This window comes from Fukomys damarensis, unplaced genomic scaffold (assembly GCF_012274545.1).
Source record: "Fukomys damarensis isolate Sample0158 unplaced genomic scaffold, DMR_v1.0_HiC HiC_scaffold_2, whole genome shotgun sequence".
In the NCBI taxonomy this organism is placed as follows: Eukaryota; Metazoa; Chordata; class Mammalia; order Rodentia; family Bathyergidae; genus Fukomys; species Fukomys damarensis.
The window spans coordinates 30,669,790-30,676,747 of NW_022900914.1; the positions used below are offsets into that span (position 1 = coordinate 30,669,790).

General features: G+C 38.8%; 1 pseudogene; it reads right to left on the bottom strand.

The window, feature by feature from the left end:
* Positions 1 to 624: 624 nt before the first annotated feature.
* Positions 625 to 1,149, bottom strand: LOC104856428 (annotated as a pseudogene).
* Positions 1,150 to 6,958: the final 5,809 nt, after the last annotated feature.

The window sequence follows — 6,958 nt, forward strand, 5'->3', positions numbered from 1 at the left end:
ATAAAAGGAAATATACCTTAAGAGCATCTCTAGAATCATCACGACTCCACCCATCCCAGGCTCAAGGATACAAAATTGTTAACATCTTATATAAGAAGACAGCCCCTGGAAAATTTGCTTGAGAAGGACCATCTAATGAATCCAATCCTCAGGATTTATTTCAGCAGCAGCCGCCATCAAGAGGCATCAAGAGGCTGCTTGATCCAGGCATCAAGAGGCTGCTGCAGTCATGGTTCAAGGGATACCAAGGCTTTTTGGTAAACTTCAGGTGTTCAAAAGGGCAGAAAAGTGTATCCCCACATCAATTTCACAGGAACCATGACCCTGCAAACACCTTGACTTCTCATTTCTGACATTCAGACTTTGAAAGCGTAAATTTCTGCTTTAAACTATCCAGCCTCTGACAGTTAATGGTGACTAACTATAAAGCCTAGCAGATTAGTAAAGCATACTTCTCAGTGTGTCTAGTTTTGGAAAGAAAACAGGACTTTGGGTACTACGTCTTCTTCCTGGCCTAATCCTCTCTGACACTGTTTGATGGCTGTGCTCTCTAACTACCATGCTTCTCAGCCCTAATGCTGGGTGAGCAGGAGCCCCTCAGAGGCCACCTGACTCCTGGCACTCCTAGTTGTGCTTTAAAGTGAACCTTTTGAGGAGGTACTTACCCAGCCCAGCCTGGGGTCCCGCCAGCCTGCGGAGGTTAGTGAGGTGGTTGCCTATCTTCTTGATGAGCTTCACTTCCTCATCCAGAAAAGGGTTCTCCAGGAAATCAGAGATGGGGTCTGTCTCGGCAGAGCCCAAGGCATGAAGATCCAGAAGAGCTTGGTTCAGGTTCCTCTCCAGGGGCCTGGGCAGCTTCCACCATGTCCAGGATTTTACCCCACTCCTTTTCAGAAGGTTTCTACATGTCTTGGAAAAGTACTCTGCCATCGCACTGGCTTTGCATCTTCAGGAGATGCTCATTGCCCTTGCGTTTCTCCTTGGTCTACTTGCTGAAGGAATGGCCCACACCACCAAAGCCACATCATCACAGTCGAAGTAGTAGCCCAGAGAGAGGTAGGTGCAGGAGGTCTGCAGGTGCAGATTCACCAGACCATTGACGGCAGCCTCCACCTCTGTGGAATAATTCCTGTGAATCTGAGAAGTCATGGCTGGTCAGCAATAAGGAGCTACCCACAAAAGAATGGTGTGGGCTGGTTCTGGAAGCAGCTTTGCTCTGCAATGCCCCTCAGCCATGACTTTCACCATGGAGCAAGCTGATTATAACCTGCATCCTCTGAAACTTTCAAACATAAACCTCTCTTATTTAAGTTGTGTATAATAGATATTTGTTCCCACCAATGAAAAACTGACCAAAAGAGAAAATCACTGCCAGACAAGTGGGGTTGTTGTTGTTGGTAAAGCTAATGACATGATTCAGAAGATCTTAGAACTGGTTTGCAAGAAGAATTTGAAAAGATTTGAAGATGAAGCCAAAAGAAGTCCCAGAATGCAGTAGTCACTGTCACTATCTAGGCACACTGGCTGGCTTTCCAGGTCTTCTTTGAAATCTGAACAGATGCCTCCATGACCCAACAACTTGATACTGACAGGGGCTCAAAATACCAGAACACTGACAGGAATGTGACTAGTAATGTGGGTAGTTCTCATGGAGTGTTAGTTGGGAATGAAGACCCCAGAGGTAGTTGAACTACAGTTCCATTTGTTTCATTCTGATTAAGAATTTTTCTACATTTTGTCAATATCTTGAAACTTTGTGTGTGACTGAATTAAAGTTGGCAGACTAATTGGTCTAGTGGAGAAATTCTAAGGCAGCTCAACATCCAGTCAATGGCATGAATACTGATAGCTGCTTTTAGATAGATTTACCATGAAAATTAGGAGCAAAAATTGGAGAAAAATGTAAATTTTGGCTCAAAAAGAAGCATGTGTCAAGTTGGGGCCAAAGAAAGTGTACTTGCTGAAGAGATTTGGTGCCTTTAAAAAGAAAACAAGTGGCCCTCCCCTGCCTGCACACCAACAGCCCCAGGAAGGAAGGCAAGATTTGGAAGGCCACCCTGAGATCTGCTCTCCTGTTGGCCTGCTTGGGCCCATTCGGTGGGACTAGGTAGCCGCACCCTCCCCTGCCTGCTCTGCCACCAGCTCTAGCAAGGAAGGTAGCCACACAGGAACCCTTCAAATACCTCCACGACCTCCCACCTCCCACCCCCGCGCTCAGACCTCCTGATTGGGCCAGTCCTTGGACCCACTCTGCAGAAGCATAGGTGGTTATAAAAGGTATTTTTCTGAGCTCCCAACTTTGAACATCTTTCAAGAAAAGGTGGGAGAAACCTGTAATAGAACTGTATGGAGTTCAACCCTGCAGGTTGGGGAACTCAATTTGGGCCTTGTGGCCTGAGGTCAGTCTGAGTTGCAGGGATTTGCCATTGGCTAGCTGAGGTCAGGGGACTTGGTTCTGGTATATTATGGCAGCAGAGACATAGTCTGAAAGGGGCCCTTCAAATTCTTTTTATTTTTCTTTCTTTCTTTTCCTCATTCTCACTCTGCAAATTCTTTCTTTTTTTCTGTCCTCTTTCTCCAACTCAGTCGCTTGCCACACAATATTATCTCTCATCTCCCTTTCTGTTCCTGCTCCGGCCCTAACTCAGACTTCTTCTTTTATCATTTTTTGTTTGTCTTTATGTTCTTTTCTTCTGTCATTTTACCTCACTCATGAGTCAGTAGTTTCAAGCAAAAGTGAGCCCCTGTTACTGTTTAGGGGATATATTCTTGTCTTTATTCTTGCACTCTATCTATCCCTTTTGAATTTAATAGTTTTGTAAAGATTGTATGGTCATTCTATGTCCTCTGGCTTCACTTGAAACCTTCTCCAATTCTTTTACTTATCTACTCCTCTTGTCCTAACTCTGCCTAAGCCCCCCTCCTAAATGGTAAAGATGCTATATTGTAAAGACTATTCACTGCAAAGATATTTTGGGCTACTTCTTGATTTTAATTTAATTCACATGCTTTAAAGGTGAGAGATTAATGACTACCGCAAGTGGTCAATTTTCAAGTTGTGCTTGATCCTATTGTACTGCTGATTGTATCAATTGGGACAAAAGATTGTGATTGATTTAATGATTTTTTTTCTGATATGATGAAAATGAAAATGTCTATGAGTCATTAGAGACTCAAAAGCAAAAGCACAACTATATCAGGAAGATTTCAGTAATAACCCAGAAATTAAACCAAGGACAACACAACATAAAAATAAAAAGGAGAAAACACTTAAGCAAGACACAAAAACAGATTTCCAGTGCACCAATGGAAAACAGTAGGGCAAATGAGGATGAAAATTCTGATAGTGAACCAGCAGGACACCTTGAACCCATAGCACAGGAAGTAACAAAACAGATCAATCAGGCTCTAGAAAAATTCAAAACAGAAATAATTTCCCAGATAACCATAGAGATGGAAAGCAAAATAGAAGTCATGATTTGAGATTCTAGAACAGAAACTGACAAAAAAATAGATGAGCTCAGGACCATGATAGAAGCCATGAAGGCCCAGCATAAGAAAGAAATGGAAACAATGAATGCCCCACAGAGGAAAGAAATGGAATTCAAAAAGATATCCAGGAGATTAAAAATTCTATTTAAAGTATACACAAAATAATAAAAGATTGAGGAGATAGAATTTCAGATATAGAAGATAGGATTGCAGTCAATGATTGTGAAAAGAGAGGTCTCTTAAAAACAGTAAGGGATCATGAGAAATCAATCCAACAACTCCTAGGAGAAAATACAAATGACCTTAAAAAGCTGTTTGCAGAACTAATGACAGAAAACTTCCCAAACAGAAGGGAGGAATTAGACATACAGATAAGTGAGGCATAAAGGACTCCAACTAGCCACAATCAAAAAAAAAATCTACACCTAGACATATAATAATCAAGATCCCAGAAACCCAACACAAGAACAAAATACTACAAGCAGTAAGAGAAAAGAAACAAATCACATGCAAAGGAAAGCCCATCAGAATCAAAGCAGACTTTTCAACACAAACCCTTAGGTCAAGGAGAGCCTGAAGTGAGGTATTTCAACTCCTAAAAGAAAAGAACCTCCAACCTAGACTGATGCATCCTGCAAAACTCTCTTTCAAAAATGGGTGGGGAAATAAGATACTTCCATGACAAAGAACACCTGAGAAACTACATGAATACCAAACCAGCACTACAAGCAATTATAAACAATATCCTAGAAAAAGACAATGAAGAAAACAACACCATGAGGCCCAACAGAACAAATCAAATAGGCAAGGCAAGAAACTAAAAGGAGAAGGCAAAAAAGTAAAAAGAGTCAACAAAAGGACAATAACATGACAATAATAGGTCAGTACATATCAGTTATAACCATCAATGTCAATGGCCTCAATTCACCAATCAAGAGAAATAGACTGGCAGAATGGATTAAGAAGCAAAATCCAATAATATGTTGTATACAAGAAACACACCTAGTGCAAAAAGAAGCCTATAGACTGAAAGTGAAAGGGTGGAAAACAATTCTCCATGCAACAGGAGCCCAAACAAAAGCAGGGGTAGCAATCTCATTTGCAGACAAAGTAAATTTCAAACCAAAACTCAGTAAGAGAGACAAAGAAGGCCACTACATCCTTGTAGTAGAATGTATTCAATTGGGGACAATTCACGAGGAAGAGGTGAAAATCATAAACATATATGCACCAAATATTAATGCCACCAACTATATAAAACACATATTAAGCAACATGAAAAGTCAAATAAACACTAATACAATTGTAGTGGGGGATCTAAATGTCCCACACTCACAAATAGACAGATCTTCTAGGGAGGAAATCAACAATGAAATACTAGAACTGAATCAAGCTTTTGAAAGCATGGACTTAATAGATGTCTATAGAGTGTTCCATCCCACAAAATCAGAATATACATTCTTTTCATTTGCACATGGGTCATTCTCCAAGATAGGTCACATACTAGGTCACAGAACAGGTCTGAATAAATGCAAAAGAATCAAAGTTATCCCCTGTATATTATCAGATCATAGTGCAATCAAGCCGGAGATCAATAGCACAAGAAGCCACAGGAATTTCACAAACACATGGAAATTGAACAACACTCTCCCTAACAATCAATGGATCATAGAGGAAATTAAAGAAGAAATTAGACAGTTTTTTCAAATAAATGAAAATGCCAATAAAACATACAGGAATCTGTGGGACACAATGAAAGCACTTCTACATGAAAAATTCATAGCACTGAATGCTCAAATTAGGAAAACAGAGCAAGCTCAAATAAACAACCTAATGATGAATCTTAGACTACTAGAAAAACAAGAGCAAGAAAAACCCAAAGCTCAAACAAGAGAGGAATGTATAAAGGTTAGAGCAGAAATCAATGCAATGGAAACTAAGAAAATGATACAAAAAAATAAATGAAACAAGGAGTTGGTTTATTTAAAGAATGAATAAAATTGATAAACCCCTACCTAATCTTATCAAAAAAAGGAAAGAAAAGGCTCAGATTCATGCAATTAGGAATGAAAAAGTTGAAGTACAACAGATCCAACAGAAATCCAGAAGATCATTAAAACCTACTTTGAGAACCTGTACTCTAATAAACTGGAAAACATAGAAGAAATGGACAGATTTTTTAGATATTTATGAATTACCAAAGTTGAACAAAGAAGATAAAAACAGTTTAAACACCCAATTACAATCTGTGAAATTGAAAATGTAATTAAAAATTTACCAGCAAGGAAAAGCCTAGGTCCTGATGGATTCACAGCTGAATTTTACAAGACATTTAGAAAAGAACTACTGCCTTTACTCTTCAAACTTTTCAATGAAATTGAAAGGGAAGCTATACTTCTAAATTCTTTCCTGGAAGCAACTATTACTTTGATTCCCAAATCAGGGAAAGATGCAACTAAAAAAGAGAGCTACAGGCCAATCTCCTTAATGAATATAGATGCAAAAATCCTTAATAAGATACTAGCAAACAAAATACAGAGGATCATCAAGAAGATCATACATCTTGACCAAGTCAGATTTACTCCAGGGGTGCAAGGATGGTTCAACATATGTATGTAAATAAATGTAATACACTATATTAACAAAGTCAAGGACAAAAACCATATGATCCTCTTGATAGATGCAGAAAAAGCATTTGACAAAATTCAACACCCATTCATGATAAAAACCCTGCAAAAAAATTGAAATAGATGGCCTATATCTCAACTTAATAAAGGCCATGAAAAACCAATAGCCAACATCATATTAAATGTCCAAAACCTGAAAACTTACATGCTAAAAATCAGGAACAACACAAGGATGCCCACTATCACCATTCCTCTTCAATATAGTTTTGGAAACATTAGCCACAGCAATTACACAAGAGAAAGAAATTAAAGCAATAAAGATGGGAAAGGAAGAAGTTAAACTGTCATTATTTGCTGACAATATGATACTCTACATTGAAGACCCAAAAAACTCTACCAAAAGACTTCTAGACTTAATTTACAGATTCAGTAGAGTAGCCAGATACAAGGTGAACACCTGAAAATCAATAGGCTTCTGGTACACAAATAATAGACTCACTGAGAGAGAAATTAAGGAAACAATTCCTTTCACAATAGCATCCAAAAAATGAAGTATCTAGGAATCAATCTAACAAAAGTAGCAAAAAGACCTCTACAATGAAAACTACAACACTCTGAAAATAGAGATCGAACAGGATATAAGAAAATGGAAAGATATCCCCTGCTCCTGGGTAGGAAGAATCAACAGAGTGAAAATGGCCATATTACCAAAACTGCTATACAGATTCAATGCAATGCCAATTGAAATTCCAACACTATATTTCACAGAACTAGAAAAAAGAATCCAAAAATTCATTTGGAACCATAAGAGACCCAGAATAGCAAAAACCAACCTAGGC